Source organism: Leptidea sinapis, chromosome 17 (genome assembly GCF_905404315.1).
Source record: "Leptidea sinapis chromosome 17, ilLepSina1.1, whole genome shotgun sequence".
Classification (NCBI taxonomy): domain Eukaryota; kingdom Metazoa; phylum Arthropoda; class Insecta; order Lepidoptera; family Pieridae; genus Leptidea; species Leptidea sinapis.
Window position 1 is genome coordinate 7,377,521 of NC_066281.1, and position 18,018 is coordinate 7,395,538.

The 18,018-nt window shown below is 33.8% G+C and overlaps 1 protein-coding gene across 2 annotated transcripts in view; it reads left to right on the forward strand.

The window, feature by feature from the left end:
* The window catches only part of LOC126969228 (monocarboxylate transporter 12), a 65,885-nt gene that overhangs the window by 14,011 nt on the left and 33,856 nt on the right, over window positions 1-18,018 (forward strand). The window contains exon 1 of one of the 2 annotated variants that reach the window (XM_050814574.1): window positions 4,995-5,258. The exons of the other annotated variant lie outside the window; for it this stretch is intronic. The gene's annotated coding sequence lies outside the window, so the exon portion shown is untranslated. Of the gene's footprint in view, window positions 1-4,994; window positions 5,259-18,018 lie in introns of those variants that run through there. 2 annotated transcript variants of the gene reach the window in all.

The window sequence follows — 18,018 nt, forward strand, 5'->3', positions numbered from 1 at the left end:
AATACCTACTAATTATAATAATAATATAACAACAAATCATTCTTATATGTACTATATGTACTATACAACTTTATAGTTTCAAAAACGAAAACTGGAGTTTTGATGAAGCCGAGTTCAAATAGCCGTATACCACGCAATACGCTGGCATTTTTATAAAGATCGCGGAAACAAATATCAACGTGACACTCGACTCGTATTGACCGCGAAAACCACTTAGGGTCCTTGTCGATGTACATGTTTGTGTGAGTGTGTCATTTCGAACGTTTGTAGGTAGTTTCCGTACTGGTACATATGTCTACTGTGCCTCAGGCCTGAGAAAAAGAAGGGGAAAAACACAGCTGGATTTTTTTAAGTTATTTTTTGGTGCGTTAGAGAAAAATTATCAGAGTGAATTTTTACGATGCGCGCTCACCACGACTCCCTAATTCGACACTCTGACGTTATGGTCATCTTCAGGTTATCATACTTCAGTTACCATATGCCTCTTGTAACTCATATGTCTTCTGAACCACAATCAATGGTACCAATCGGTTCTCGTAGTTGAATAAATTTAAACATGTATGCTGTAAAATATATTAAAAAAACGGGTTGCACTCCGAGAATGCCGGCAGAAGTGAAAACTTGAACATTAACGTTGTGCATTTTGGAATGGTTAGGGAATAATTTCGCACGAATTGCTTTATTTATCAGTATTAAAGTAGATACTAGCATTTATGTGTTTAAATACAATATTGTGCTATCGTACACAAAAATGATAATTTATATTACATAAAAAATTTAACACTTCAGAACTTACAATCATTTAACATTATTACAATTATTTTACATTTATTTTATTTATTTATTTATTGAAAAGACCAACAGCATAAATATTACAAATTAGTCTTAAAAATTAGTGTACATATAATAGCCAATTACAGGTCTCTCTATATAAACAAAAATCAACTAATGAGTTTTCAACTTAAATTACTTTAACTTATAAACAAAAAAATCGACTTAAATGAATTTCAACTTAATTTACTTTAACATAATAATATGTATAGTTTAAACATTAAAAGAATAATATTATGCGTATGAATGCGAATTTAATATATATATATATCTATTATTATATGATGTTATAATCGGTTATAGTGTTTATTTTATGTTTGGATGTGTATGTACACACAATTTTATTTCAGTCTTCGTTTCTTTAAGTCCAGCATTATCGGCTTCATCACCCTCGAGAATCATGAAACCAACACCCATGATAAAAAAAGTTGATAATTTCATGTAGCTCCAACTTGGATTAACATTTTGACAGCACTATCAGTTTCAACATCCTCGTAAACCATGAAAACGACACGCGTGACGAAATGATTAATAATTTTTTGCAGCCGCCATCTTGAATTTTCGTTTTAGCAGCACTAGTTGGTATCATTTTTGTCCATAATAAATAAATATAAAAAACATCATAGAAACCCATTAAACCACACTCATAAAAAAATGATCATAAATATTACAGCCGCCATCTTAGTGTAAATTGTGAAATTTGTTTACGAATTTATTATAATCGATCTTACAGTCTTATTATTCGAATACCTACTAATTATAATAATAATATAACAACAAATCATTCTTATATGTACTATATGTACTATACAACTTTATAGTTTCAAAAACGATGAAGCCGAGTTGAAATAGCCGTAATACGCTGGCATTTTTATAAAGATCGCGTCAACAAATAACAACGTGACACTCGCTACTGCAAGACCGCGGAAACTGCTTAGGGGCCTCGTCGACGCGCATGTTTGTGTGAGTGTGTCATTTCGAACGTTTGTAGGTAGTTTCCGTACTGGTACATATGTCTACTGTGCCTCAGGCCTGAGAAAAAGAAGAGGAAAATCACAGCTGGATTTTTTGAAGTTATTTTTTGGTGCGTTAGAGAAAAATTATCAGAGTGAATTTTTACGATGCGCGCTCACCACGACTCCCTAATTCGACACTCGGACGTTAGATGGTCATCTTCAGGTTATCATACTTCAGTTACCATATGCCTCTTGTAACTCATATGTCTTCTGAACCACAATCAATGGTACCAATCGGTTCTCGTAATTGAATAAATTTAAACATGTATGCTGTAAAATATATTAAAAAAACGGGTTGCACTCCGAGAATGCCGGCAGAAGTGAAAACTTGAACATTAACGTTGTGCATTTTGGAATGGTTAGGGAATAATTTCGCACGAATTGCTTTATTTATCAGTATTAAAGTAGATACTAGCATTTATGTGGTTAAATACAATATTGTGCTGTCGTACACAAAAATGATAATTTATATTACATAAAAAATTTAACACTTCTTTAGAGCTTGCAATCATTTAACATTATTACAATTATTTTACATTTAAAAGCTCATCTTTTAGAATAAAAAAAATTTTAACAAAAAAACAACCGACTTCAAAAACACTATTCCAAAACAATAGATATAATATGTACTAAAAAGTATAAAAATAATTGCGTATTTTTATACAATCTAATTCTAGTTACGATTATTGTAATTTTTGGAATCGGTGTCCTTCCGCCGCGAGCCGCTCTCGCCTCTCACCTCACGACTCAAGCACATCTCACCTATAACTATGTATGTAGTTACAAGCCTATCTTGGATGACACCGACTCCAAAAATTACAATAATCGTAACTAGAATTAGATTGTGTAAAAATACGCAATTATTTTCATACTTTTTAGTGCATATTATATCTATTGTTTTGGAATAGTGTTTTTGAGTCGGTTGTATTTATGTTATTTTTTTTTATTTTTTTATTTTTAGTGAATTTGAAGTACACTAACTAAAAACTTGTCTAAATATGTGCAGATATACAAAATTTTTCAATGCAGCAATGAACGTAAGCGCTTAATTGAAGAGTTCCGTTACTTTGCCATGGATTCCGTAATCAGAACCTAACCAAACTCTCACCAACCTATCTTTGAAGTATATCCTTTCCAATAAAAAAAAAAACATCTAAAACGGTTGGCGCGATATTAAGTTATTCGTAAATTTATCATTCAATTTGCTATATGTATATGTATAGCAAATTTAAGACCTTTATGATTTAATTCATGGATGCCATTGTCAGATCTAGACGAAATTGCAATGGGACCACACGGGAAGCACCAGCTTTCAAATAAAATTAAGAATTATAAAAATCGGTTCACCCAGTTGAAAATTTAGAAGTAACAAACATAAAAAAATTTCGACGAATTGAGAACCTCCTCCTTTTTTGAAGTCGGTTAAAAATCAACTTTCATCCATAATTTTCAACGACTGTCTTACGAATTTTCGATCAGAACACGCGTCCTGACGCGAGTTTATCATTTTATAACCATCCCAAGAAAAGTGCTCAACGCCGCTAAAGAAGTTTTTACTTCATAAATTATTTCTTTCTAATTGTATAAAAATAATTTAATGATATTTAAATAAATTTTATTAAATAATACGTTCTTTATTACAATATTGTTATTACTGTAAAATAGCTCGAGGAATAAAATATATTTCAGGATTTTCGTTTGTGATGCCAAAGAAGTATACTACACACACTTTTACACACACGTAAAATAATTTGTTTCCTTTAAATGCCAAGGTACAAACGACCTCGGCTGTCTTAGCTTAAGGCCAGCATAATTTTAGCTGTCAAATGACAATAAAAACGAAATCAAAGATAAAGCTAATCTTACTCTCAGTTAAGTTTTACGTAAGTAAAGTCTGACCAAAGTCTAAGTATCATGTATATAGGGTGGCCCACCCAAACCGGTCAGTATGGGGATTTCAAAATATATAAGAGATAGAAGAATATCTTGTAAGGAACCACGATATCGATTATAGAGAAAACAAAAACTGCATTCATAGATTTTCAAAAAAAATCATACACGACTCGGGAATCGAAACCGGTCATTTTGGAAAAAAAACATTTTTGTTTTATTGCCATATTGATAGTGTAGGTTATAAGGAGTGATTTTTTTTATAAGGAGTGACTGTTGCTATGAAACCTTGTGTTTAACATTGAAAGAAATTGCTTTTTTAAATATTATTTTAATTATTTTAACAAATGTTCAAAATGGCAACCATTTTCTTGAATGCAATAGTCAACTCCCGTCATTCGTTTTCTCTTTGATTGAAATTTCGTAATCTAGAAGTACACGTTCCATTTTCAAATACCAGCAATAACATATTTTTACTGGTACGCAGGCATGAAGCATTAATTTTTTTAAATTGAAATTCGACAATCTTAGAAATTCACATTCCATTTTCAAATAGCAGCAAAATAAAATATTTTTACTGGTATACGCAGACAACATGACGATTGGTTAGTGCCTACATTTTTTTAACGACTAAAACCGACAACTTACATGAAACAATATCAAATTAAGCAATTTCTTTTAATTTTAGACACAAGGTTTCATATCAACAATCACTCCTTATAACCTACACTATCAATATGGCAAACAAACAAAAATGTCTTTTTTTTTTTTTCAAAATGAACGGGTTCGATTCCCGAGTCGTTTATGATTTTTTTTTGAAAATCTATGAATGCAGTTTTTGTTTTCTCTGAAATTGATATCGTGGTTCCTTAGAAGATATTCTTCTATCTCTTATATATTCTGAAATCCCCATACTGACCGGTTTGGGTGGGCCACCCTGTATATCTCAGTCTAAGACTCACCGAGACCGACAATTTAAAACTAACTTAACATTACAGTAAAAGTTCCTCCATAACCGTAATCATAAAATCAGAGTTACACTTACAATATGTAAATTATCCTCTAGAATGTATCTAAAAAATTGTCTATGAAACGTGATAGATGCAGCAATGATTAAGTTCTTTATTTTATATTTACGTCTCTATCGTTTGCTTGTGAATAGTAGAGATGGCGAGCTAACGATGCGGAACAGGGCACAGGGCGGGATTGGCAAGTCTGCTAGGAGCCGTCCGCCCTAGTTCAGTCGCCCACCGGTGATTGCAGACGCTAAACGCGGCGCATTCAGACTCTAAACATAGCCGCATCTACCTTTAACTCTAACTCCATAATTTCATAAGTGAAAAACAACACACATCGTTAAAATACACGCTCAGATAATATCTGTGTCCCAAATTTATTTGTACATCAAAAACTCCGTAAGCTCACAACGTAAAGTGAAATCAAAACAAAGATATCGATTTGACTATGAAAATGTTTAAATTAATGATTGACTATCAACACTGTGAGCCCTTAATTGACATGGTAAGTAGGTAAAGAAATAATATATAATTCGTTCTTGGTATGCAGTGATATAGATTATAATAAATCACCTGTTGGCATCATTCTGTTTACGACAGTTTCAGCTGTTTAGCGTAAAATTAGTCCGCATTGCTTGAGCGTTGAAACATTTCTCGTTCGAAAGCAATTTAACAAATCGGTTATAATCACAGACAATTTTTCCTTATTTTAGCAATTAGCAGTAATTTAACGTAGACGAGATCTTTTAACAATTACAGCACATTATTTACAGGTAAATGTAATTATAGCATAAATGATTTGAATGACCACAGATTGGGAATGGAGTGACCATTATCTTCTACAATGTATCTTAAAATTCTTTAAGTAACATTTTTTCTGTAATGAAACTTTTTTTTAAAAAGACGACGAAGCCCGCCGATTTATTTGCTCCCATTCATTTTCGGTCAGAGGCAAATTTCAGTGTAGGAAGTTTTTGAAGTTTAATAAGTTATTAAAAATAAAATAAAATAAAATTTGAATTTTAATTGAATTGTAAGCTCTTTTATATGTATCACTTATCATAAAATTATTTAATTATCATTTGAAATACCATTAAACGGGGTTTATAAATTAATTTTAAACCTGATATGTTACAGTACAACCATAATAATTCTACATTAAAACCTCTAGTAAAATGAATAAAATCAATAAAAATTATGGTTTTCAAACATTTCGTCATACGACCCGTCTTATGTAAACAACCCTTTTTATTATAATATAACATATAGATACTACTCAGTCTATGCATAAATTTAACACGTAGTTCAGAATTCCGAGAGGGTCACGTTTCGTGTCTGCAACGTGACACTAGATGTAAGTTGTTCAAGAAACAATGCACGTGTCACCAGTTAGATATAAGAATGATTTACATAATATATATACTTACTTTCACTTACAATTAATATTATTACAATACATCCATCAATGATATATATAAATAACTAATAATAAATTTACAAACATCAGTTTGACTAAGAAGACGGTTTATTTATTCGTTTGGTGGTTTTTGTTGTTAAGTTCTGAGTTCTAATAAAATTTTTGAAGTGAATACTACTTTAGCCATACTGAGCACTTTATTTTGTGGGTATTGACTGAAACTGAGCGGCCAAGATACCAGTGGGAGTTATATGTACTAGTGGCTAGTTATAGGTACAACAACGGCGCCTATTTCTGCCATGAAGCAGTAATGTGTAAGCATTACTGTGTTTCGGTATGAAGGGCGCCGAAGCTTTTGAAATTAATGGTAAAATGAGACTTAACATCTTATGTCTCAAGGTGACGAGCGCAATTGTACTGCCGCTCAGAATTTTTGTGTTTTTCAAGAATCCTGTGCGGCACTACATTGTAATGGGCAGGGCGTATCAATTACCAATTGCACGTCCTGCTCGTCTCGTCCCTTATTTTCATAAATAGCTCGATTGTGTGACGATCATTTGCCCAGTAATTCCACTAGTTACGGCGCCCTTCAGACCGAAAACAATAATGCTTACATTTAACTGCTCTACGGCAGAAATAGGTGCCGTCGTGGTACCCATAATCTAGCCAGCATCCTGTGCAAAGAAGTCCCACTGGTATGATAGATATAATATGATTGTTTTGCATATTTGTATAATGCATGTAGCATTAAAACACCAACTAATGTGGTTACACTGGTAAACGTAGATGAAGTCACGGGTAACAGCTAGTCTATTATCTATACTAATATTATAAAGCTGCAGTGTTTGTTTGTTTGTTTGAACGCGCTAATCTCTGGTACTACTGGTCCGATTTGAATGATTCTTTCAGTGTTGGGTAGTCCATTTATCGAGGAAAGCTATAGGCTATGTTATTAGGGATCCGTAATAAAATTGCTATTTTGTAACACAAGGTGTAAAATCGAAAACCTATTTTTGTGTGCGCTGCAAAAACTATTGACAATAGAACAAAATGATGTACAGGCTATAATATAGGCAATATTTTATTACTTATAAAACTATCGCGTGAATTATACTTTATATGGCAAAACAACGTTTGCCGGGTCAGCTAGTATGTAATATAACAAGATCGTATCAAAGTAAACTGTATATTGAAGAAAACTCGCTGTATAATGTACAAATATTAATGAATCCATTAATGTACTTTTCTCTGTGTGTAAGTCGGGGCAAAACGCTAAAAGTACTTAATAAATTTAATTCTTATTTTTCATGAATATTAACAAGAGGTTGGAAAACGTACAGGCTACATTATAATAACATACGCTAGATTCAGTTATAGTACTGTCGCTGCTTATAGCGTCACTCGGATGACGTCACACTCGCCTGAAGCTACATATAAATCACAGGAGCAAAGACGACACACCCGTGTCGAAATGTCTTTTGAGCACCGGGTTAGTTTTTACATTATTTGGTTGTGTGGAGAAGAAACACCCACAGTGATAAAGGAATAGTCGAAGACACAGAAAGTAGCGGCGTCCCTACTCAGACGGGCTCAACACAACCGTAATGGTGTCGGTGACTCAATGGTTAGAACCTTTCACTGTCACCTCGTTGCCCCTAATTCGATCCCAGCCTGCCATGTACCAATGTATTTTCGGTTTTGGAATTCATATGTATGCGTAATCGACGCTTTATAAGGTCGGCAACGCTTATAACCTTGAATCATATCATCATGAGTTCATGCTTACAGATGTCGCTGACTACGCAAGTGTCATCTTGCACTGTACAATTTATAATTATTTTTAAGTGTAATCCAACCAGTTTTATCTTATTTCATTATCTTTTATTTATTTTTAATATATGGATATCCACTCAATTGATGTATATAATATACTTGAAATTATTATGGCAAATTACCTTTATTAAGACACTTAAATAAACTTGCAGACGAACATGGTCTCCGTAGAAATAGGTTTAGTAACTTTTATTTATTTATTCAGAAACAAACGGTTATACAAAACTTTTAACAATTTATACTTAACAATAATAAAAAACCTATAGTTTCCTCTATTTTTAAAATAATGAATTAGATTTGCGCTACATAGAGGTAATATTAAACAAAATTCGATATTTGACATAAAAATGAATTATACTTATATATAAAGAGATAGAGGATATTATAAAGATACAAATAGATTACAGCATTAAATTAACAAATCAAGAAAGAGTTTATTTGAAACATTTTTTCAAGGTCGACAATTTCTCAAAGAAAACATCTGTGTCAACTAGATTTTCATTATCATTAAAGTGTTGAACTTTTGATTGAAACTTACAGACGGAGTCAACCCTATTTAATAAGGAAATCCTTAAATAACAATAAAAATGAGCACAATGGACCGACCTTTGTATAATATTTCTCCTTAAAATGTGTAAATACTAGAGTAAGCTAGGCAACGTACCGCGGTGTGATCAATCAGGCGCCTATAATCGCATCCCGATAAGTGAGGGCTAAAGGCTGTAGGGTTGAGCCTCACATCAAAAATTTGAGTTGAGAATAATTTATAACTAACAAACTTCGTAATTAGGTTAACATAATACAAATTTGAATTCTCAAAGGGCTTGCCGGTACAATATAGTATAATAATATAATACTGACACACTTTCTACACAAATTATCTTGCCCCAAGTTAAGCATATATAGCCTGTGTTATGGGTTACAAGACAATGATATATCTAATACAATATACTTACTTAAACATACATAAATTCATATAAACATACATAAATATATCTAAACACCCATGACTCGGAAACAAACATCCATATTCATCGTATAAATACTTGCACCTACCGGGATTCAAACCCGGGACCTCTAGCTTAGTAGGTAGGATCGCTAACCACTCGGCTATACAGGTCGTCATAATAATATATTATAAAACAGAAACCCTGATAATTCTATCTACCAAAATATGTTTATAACATTAATATAATTATTAAGTGATACATAGTTTAGTTAAAGCATTAGGGGTACATATTTCTTCAATTTGGAGTGGAGACTTTGGGAACGTTAGGTCCATCAGCCCGAACACCAGGCGAATTATAAATTTGACAGATGACCCGAGATCTGACACGTACCTTTGCCAAATAACAAGTTTGGCAATTCAAAGAACAACTTTTCCTGCTTCTTGGGCACCTTACCTGCAGATTGCGACCTTAATGCGGTTCATTATTTTTAATATTGCAGTTTCATTATATTGTACAGTAACAAGTACATCCTAAATATAATATGCCTAGTATTTTTCTCTTTGCTTTATCTGTTTTATCTCAAGTAGGCTATTTAAGATTGTCGTGATTTTTTGCCTTTATAACAAAATCACTGTTAGCCAAAGTTTTGTATTATAGTGCATTCTTTTATATTATACTAGCTGACCCGACAGACGTTGTTCTGTAGATAATAAAAAAAAATACTGTTTTATAGGAATTTTACAATAATATTACAAAACATCAAGAATTATTTCGTAACGTATGCGTTGTTATAATGAAATTGTTTCACAGCAGAACTGTCAAACCGTGCGTCACTAAATTCCCTCATAGAAAATATGTCCATACAAAACAAAAATTGGAAATAAAAATAATTATGGGTCCCATATCGAAATAAAAAGTATCCTATCTCTCAAGTTGGACTTAACTGAAGCACCTCCAACAACTTTTTTTTATTACTACTATACTACAATTACAATTGTCTCCTGGAGACATAAGATGTTAAGTCTCATATGCCCAGTAATTTCACTAGCTACGGTGCCCTTCAGACCAAAACATAGTTATGTTTACACATTACTGCTTCACGACAGAAATAGTCACCGTTGTACCACTAATCTAGACGACATCCTGTACAAAGGAGCCTCCCACTGGTGATAGCGAGAGACACAGGCGTGCGCGATAAGGGGATCGAGAGTGTCAAGATCATTGAAAATACGTTTCATATGACGTTTATGAATACACTTGCTTTGGGAACAATCGATGATTGTAAGACACAGTGACACCGGCAAGAAACATGTATAGCAAATGATACCAAGTTTTCGGACCAGTTAAATCATCATACAAGTAGGCACAAGAAATAAGGACGCTATCCATCTATTTCGTGTCAACCCTATTGTAAATTGAGTTGTTTTGCGGTTTTATACATGCTATAGTACTCAAACCAATCTCTCGTTAAATGCATTTACGCAGGACGTATTTACAAGTTTAGTGGAAATTGAACTTATATTATAGTTTGATAGAGACGGCATTATGTGTATACAGTTTTTTGGAGACAGTCGTGTCAAATGTTTATTTGAAATCATTGTTCATCCACAATCCAAGTTCGTTACTTTACTATCAAACTTTTCACGTAACACAGGTGAATATTATGTAATGAGTTCTTGTAAAACGCAAGTATTGTGATTGCATTTTATTTTCTTGATTAGCCAAAGGTCAAATTCTTTAACAAAATACACAACGATGTTATAAAGTGTAACAGGGTAAGTTCGTATATTACGAGTATATAGGATAATTCAGTTATGTTTTAAATTGACGTCACACGTCACTCAAACTACGCAACGCATCGATAGACGCAGTCTACTGAATGAAGCGAGGGGTAGAACAAATGGCGTTTTGCACTATGTTTAGAAGTTATTTAAATTATGCGGATTTACCCTGTGTCTGTATGAAATAACCCTGATACACCTATATATATATATATATATATATATCGACTTCGCATTGCTTCTTGGCACAAAGACACTACCGACTATACGATATACCAAAATTGCTTATCCTGAATATCCTGGTAAGATTATAGGGAAAGATTATTAAAATTATTGCATGGCTATAATAAAAATGGGTCAGGGTATTTAATAACCGTGTTGTCATTCGGTTCTAGACTTAGCGAAGTTTCATTCATAGGCACATGAGTGTATTTGCTAGAAACTGTCATAACCTTATTATTTTATTATTAACACCAGGAACAGTCATAAACTTATAATGCCTACTATTCGGCTAAGTCGAGTAAGTAAGTCTTTTATGGGGCGATGTATATGCTATATAGAATATAATATGATATATAGAACAAGATCCCGGAAAATGTTCAAAACAAAAGTATTATGAAATTCAAAAGAATTGTAAAAATACGTTTGTGTGGTAAAAGTTACTATTACATAAAGACTTTCTTAATGATACCACAGATTGGGAATGGAGCAATCACCCTCAGGCTATTAAATAATAAGTTTAACTGTGCGATATTACTTTAAAAACTTATTGTTTATGAAAAAAATATCCGCTGAGTTTGTTGCGCCCATTCTTCTAAGCTCTGAGGCATTCGTTTTGGAATGGGGGGTAGTTTTGACTTTCAATAAGTGATGTCACATCCTATATTAATAAAAATATTTGAATTTACATAGAATTTGACTTACGAATTTTTCGAAGGGCTCAAAAAGTACGTTTAAAGAGTCCGTAACCAACATGCAGCATGTAATAAGCTTGTTTGTCCAAACTTAAGGCCAGCAATGCTGTTATGGATTTTTTATTTATATATTTTGCTGTCCTGATTTCAAACCCATTTCAGCAGTAACCGTAGTTTCTTTTGTCCATGATGGCATTGTTAGAGTTGTTCAACTGCACACCCAACCTTTTGTTGTTGGAGGTGTTGCAGGAGAGTGTGGGCGGCGGTGATCACTTAACATGGTGACCCGTACGCTCGTTTGTCCTCCTATTGCATAAAAAAAAAAAACCTTTTTGATTTATCGCAAATTTATTTCGTTTTCGCGGCTCCTATTTCTGCCGTGAAGCAGGAAAGTCTAGGCATTTTTGTATTTTGGTCTAAAGGGCGCCGTGGCAAGTGAAGTCATTACAGGTTTAACCTAATGCGACAAAGTAATGAACAAATAAAGTTATAACAATACTATCATTGAAACACATATTTCGTAAAAGAAAAACTTAATTAACTAGATAATATTACTCTAATTGATTACAAACTATACAATACGCCGCTCTTTTGAGTTCTTTCATCGAACAAGAGAACAGGTCTAAGTGTTCGGACATCGCGCGCTGCAGAAGGTTGGTGGCACGACGCACCAAAAGCAGCGGTGGTCGCCGCCGCCGTCCTACGTACTCGTCAGAGACACACAGCAATACTGACTCCAGGAGCCTAGGACTGTGTATCTTACCTCTAATTACTTTTAGTAAATACATAGCTAAAGTGACTTCTCTTCTAACCTCAATTTTGTAATAACCCACCATGCCTAACAGAAACAAAATAGAATACAATAATGGGTAGCCCGGATATACGCCAAACTGCTTGAGATACATAAACCTAAGGAACTTATTCTGTATACGTTCAAGCATAAATTTATATTTAGCCTCATGGGGAGACCAGATTGCAGAATTACATTCCAAGCGGCTTCTAACCAGTGCATCGTACAATGCTCTCAAAGCCCCGATATTTGTAAATTGGTTTGCTAGCCGTAACATTAAACCTAAGTTACGATATGCTTTCTTACAAATATCAATAATGTGGGTCCTAAAGTTCAAGTCAGCTGTAAAGCACACTCCTAAGTCTCTGACCTCAGTCACCCTTTTAAGTAAGTTTCCTCTCATATGATATGGATGATAACTTAACATCATATGTCTCAAGGTGACGAGCGCAATTGGAGTGCCGCTCAGAATTTTTGGGGTTTTCAACAATCCTGAATGGCACTGCAGTGTAATGTGCAAGGCGTATCAATTACCGTCAGCTGAACGTCCTGCTTATCTCGTTCCTTATTGTAAGTAAGTGAACAAATAAACATACAAATGAAATCCAAAATCCAAAGCGCATTGGCTGGTGGCTGGTATTGCTGTCATCTCTGGTCTGGCGCACCCCAGTATCAGCTCGATCCATTTAACCGCGTGCAACGCAGAGCAGCTCGGATTATCGGGGACCCAGTGCTCTGTGAACGGCTGGATCACTTGGCGTTGCGTAAAGACATCGCTTCATTGTGTGTCACGCCACAAGTTAGGATATCATCCCCCCTATCTGGATGTGTGGCGGTCCTCCACAGTGAGGTTTTCAAGGAGCTTTCTTCCACGTACTACAAACCTGTGGAATGAAATTCCTTGTGCGGTGTTTCCGGGACGATACCGCATGGGTACCTTCAAAAAAAGCGCGTACACCTTCAAGGCCGACAACGCTCCTGTGATTCTTCTGTTGTTGCAACAGAATATGGGCGGCAATGATCACTTAACACCAGGTGACCCGTACGCTCGTTTGTCCTCCTTTTCCATAAAAAAAATAACATTGTATATATGTTATTTTTTTATATAATTTTTAATTCTTTTTTTTTCAAATCATCAATCAGCACAATATATATAGAGGACAGTTTCAAGTATTAAGATTGGTAGTGTCAAGATAGACTAATACAAGATAAATTTTATTTCAGACAGGAGGTGTGAACGGATTTGATAACAAATGATTATATTATGAATATAACATGAATAGTGCCTGACTATCAGTGACACAAATATTTTTAAAAATAAGATAATACATGCATATTTCGAAAGAACATTCATTTTAAATTTATTGGTACACCAATAGTCTCATACTTTTATGGGAGGATCTTGTGCACAGTATGCCGGCTAGATTATGGGTACCACAACGGCGTCTATTTCTGAAGCAGTAGCTTCACGGCAGAAAAATGTTGTTCTCGTGAAAATATAGTACAAGAGACTCAACGGTTACTCTATATCAATGTAACTCTATATTTTTCAATAGTTCAAGGTGTCACTGTACTTGGAGTCGTAAAACGTTTATTTACGACACAATTTTATATCAGTATTGATAAGAGTTACCACCTAGGTTATTATCTCAAGAATAAATTCCAATCCCTCATCAGCCCTTTTTTTTTAAATTTTTTGAAGTTAAGTTAAAGAAGTATCTTTAGGCGCGTTATCGCATCACTGTAACTCAAAAATAACAGGGTGAAGATGGTTCCTAAAATTTTCTGACGTTTGCGACATTCTTATTTTTTTTTGTATTCTTCTTCCATTATTAGGATAGGCAAAGGGTTCAAGCGCGTACAGCCGTATTCGTTATTTAATGATTAATTGTCAAAGCCATCTTAGCAAGATTTTTACAATATTGTTCTTTGTACAAACGTAGAATAGCACGAGGAATATATTTATTTTAAGGATTTTTGCTTTGTTAGGCCAAAAAAGTATAATATCTTGCGTGCATACATAAGTACGTACACACGTTTTTAAATAAAATTAAGTGTATAAAAAAAATGTACGTTTAAACTAACGCAAAAAGATGAAGTCAGAAGATATCATTTAATTATTTTAAGCCATGTTGTAATAAATATATTATAATATGACCAAATAAGTAATTGACCCGATTTCAATACACGTATGTTTTTAAGTCCAAATAAAGAAGTAACAGTAACATTGTTTACTTCATTTAAACCCATTACACAACATGTTCAAATTTATCATTGACCTCAGCAGGCGTTTTGTCTGACGAATCATCATGCTTTCGTATTCAAAGACCATCCCTACTAATATTATAAATCTGAATATAAATTTGTTTGTTATGCTTTTACGCTGGAGCTACACAACCGATTTTAATGAAATTTGTTGCTAGAGCTTTTTTCCCGGCATGGTTCCTGCAGGATTTTTGAAAAACTGAAATTTACTTCGATGAGCTACTTTTATCTCTAGGTTTAGTTAGCCATACCAATATTTCTCGATAAGATAGATACATATATTATGTTGGGAACGGGATTGAAAACGGGAACCGGAACTGGAATAGGACATGAGATAATCTTCAATTCCAAACTTGCTTATTATTTTTAAAAACCCTTTATCTACGCGGATGCAGTCGCGGGCATCAGCTCTTAATATTATAAAGACTGTTAAATAATTAATATTATTCAAAATAAATCAGGGCTTCTTAGACATAAGTTACCATGGACCGCCCATTTCCAGATTATGCATGATGCACTGCCGAATATTGAGATAATGTCATAAAAAATGCAATTTTATTTTTAACAGAACTTATAGCAAAACTAGGAACAGGGTTCGTTACTTCGTCAGCCTGGCCTTAACTCAAAATAGTCATTGTTTGTCTATTATTATGACTATTAACATCATTATTTTCGTGTTTATTAATTGGACATGTTGTAAATTGGATTCGTTACTGACCTTCTTGCGTTGAGCCACAACCATTGTTAGTTTACTTCTAATATCTTCTATATATTATATCCTTCTCTGTATTTCAAAACAAAAGTCTAATTTTCATTGATATATAAAATGTACACGGACGTTATCTGCCCAATTTATAAGAACGCGAAAAGCAACTGATACTTTTTTTTATGGAAAAGGAGGACAAACCTCCTGGTGTTAAATGATCACCGCCGCCCACATTCTCTTGCCACACCAGAGGAATCACAAGAGCGTTGCCGGCCTTCAAATCTTGCTATGGAATGAGTATGCCCCTGTGCTTTTTATGGTTATTGTGTTACATAAGCTTACGGATTTTTTTTTTAATTAAAATAAGGGCCAAGACGAGCAGCACGTTCAGCCGATGGTAATTCGTACGCTCTGCCCATTACAATGCAGTGCCGCTTAGGATTCTCGAAAAACCCCAAAAATTCTGAATGGCACTACAACTGCGCTCGTCTCATTTGCCCAGTAATTTCACTAGCGACGGCGCCCTTCAGACCGAAACACAGTAATACGTACACATTACTGCTTCACGGCAGAAATAGGCGCCGTTGTGGTACCCATAATCTAGCCGGCATCCTGTGCAGAGGAGCCTCCCACTGGTACTTAGCTGTAATCTGTCAAAATCTTTATTCCTCGTGACTTTCAATCTAATGCCGTTATATAATTTTGGGTCTTCCCTAAACTATGAACTACACTCGCTATCTGAATTCGAAAAAAAACAATTTTGTGTAAAAATACATCGATTTTTCCAAAATTGGCTTATCGAAAAACTTCCAAAAACTCATTTTTCAAAATATAAATTCATGATTAAAATCTGTGCGACCTACTCATTGCGTGCCTAGCACATGCTTAATTATCGGTTGAATAAATAAATAATTAAATAATTAAATACAATCTCAATTAAATTAAAAAAAAATTCATTAGTAGAATTGAATCACAAATTAAATTCTTATAATCCCTCATATGTATTGACATATATATATGAATACAATGTATATTAGAAAAAATATTACTAAATCCAAAAATAATTTTCATTTGAATTAATTCAAGAAGAAAGGAATAAACGGTACGTGCCGTTTAATAAGTAAGCCAGAGTTAATGGCTCCTTTATAGACCGTGGTATTCAATATTACAATTAAATACCAGACAATACTAGGACTCACTGAGCCCAAATTTAAGAAATATATTAGATCTTCTTTGACAAAGAAGGCTTACTACATAGGCTGCACTAAAAGTATCGGGAATGGAATATTTCCACTGTTCCTGCCATATTAAAATCTTTTTAATTGAAAACTCCTTGGTTTTAAAAATCGACTACCGTTTACTTATTTAAAAAAAGATTCTCGGTCTTATCACAAGGTCTTGTCAAACTTGTTTAGTCGTTGAGAAAATGGAAATGACTCGAGATAATTCTAGAGCCATGATTTATTATGACTTTCGAAGTCGTTTAACACAAAAACAGCGTGTTCACCGGATGATTTCTGCATTTGGTGATGAAGCCCCATCCGAAACCACACATAATCGCTGGTTTGCTGAATTTCAACGAGGACGTGTCAAGCTCAGTGATGATCCCCGTTTGGAGACCCCAACTTCCGAATGGAATGGTTGCTTCAATGATTGGTTCCATTCGCGGAGAATACTTTGAAAAGCAATAAATACATTTTTAATACATTGTTGTGTCACTTCCTTGATTCCCGAAATTTTCAGTGCCGCCCTCGTATAGTATAGTATCATAAATTTAAAATGTGTCTTGGCACTTTTAAAAATATAATATCTGTAATGAACCTTTAATAAAGAATATTTGAAATTGAACTTGAATATTGTAGTTTATAGAGGATAATAATGCATGGTTCTTGTCTGGTATTCTGCGTAGACCACCTGCCACCTATTACAATTGTATAATATTATATTAAATAGGATAAGTTGTTATATGTTTGCTCTTAATTGTGATTTTCATTATTATAACACTAGAAATAAGGGATTGCTTGTAACTAATTCTAGTAGGCTTCATAAGATACATAATAGCTTTAAGGGTAAATGTACACTTCTATAATAAAGTCCCAGCCATTGTTCAGGCCTTATCTATAAATGAATCTAAATGTTTTATAAAAAAATGGTAAATCCTATTACTCCACAGCTGAATATCTAAATGATCGGACAGCCTGGGACCAGATTGTGATTATTTTATAGCGATAGAAATGACTGTACAATATTGTATATTTTTATTGAAAAGAGCGCAAAAAAAAAATGCTGGGAGAGTTTCTTGCGCCGCTTCTTCTCTCTGAGAGCGCCATTTGTTTCCGAAGTGGTAATAGTATCTAGTAATTATTAGAAATGACATCAAAAAGAATTCTAAAGGAATCAATTTTGAAAACATAAATGCCTTTTATGCCTTTATGGTTTAAAAGATGGCCTGGGAGTTTCTTATCAGCTCTTCTCCCAATGTCCAAGCCCCTTTAGGTACTGATATATATTCATGACGTTTATCAAGTGTTGTTGCAATATGTTAAATCAAATCAAAATCACTTTATTCATGTAGGTTAAGGATATGAATTTTATGAATGTTAAGTTTT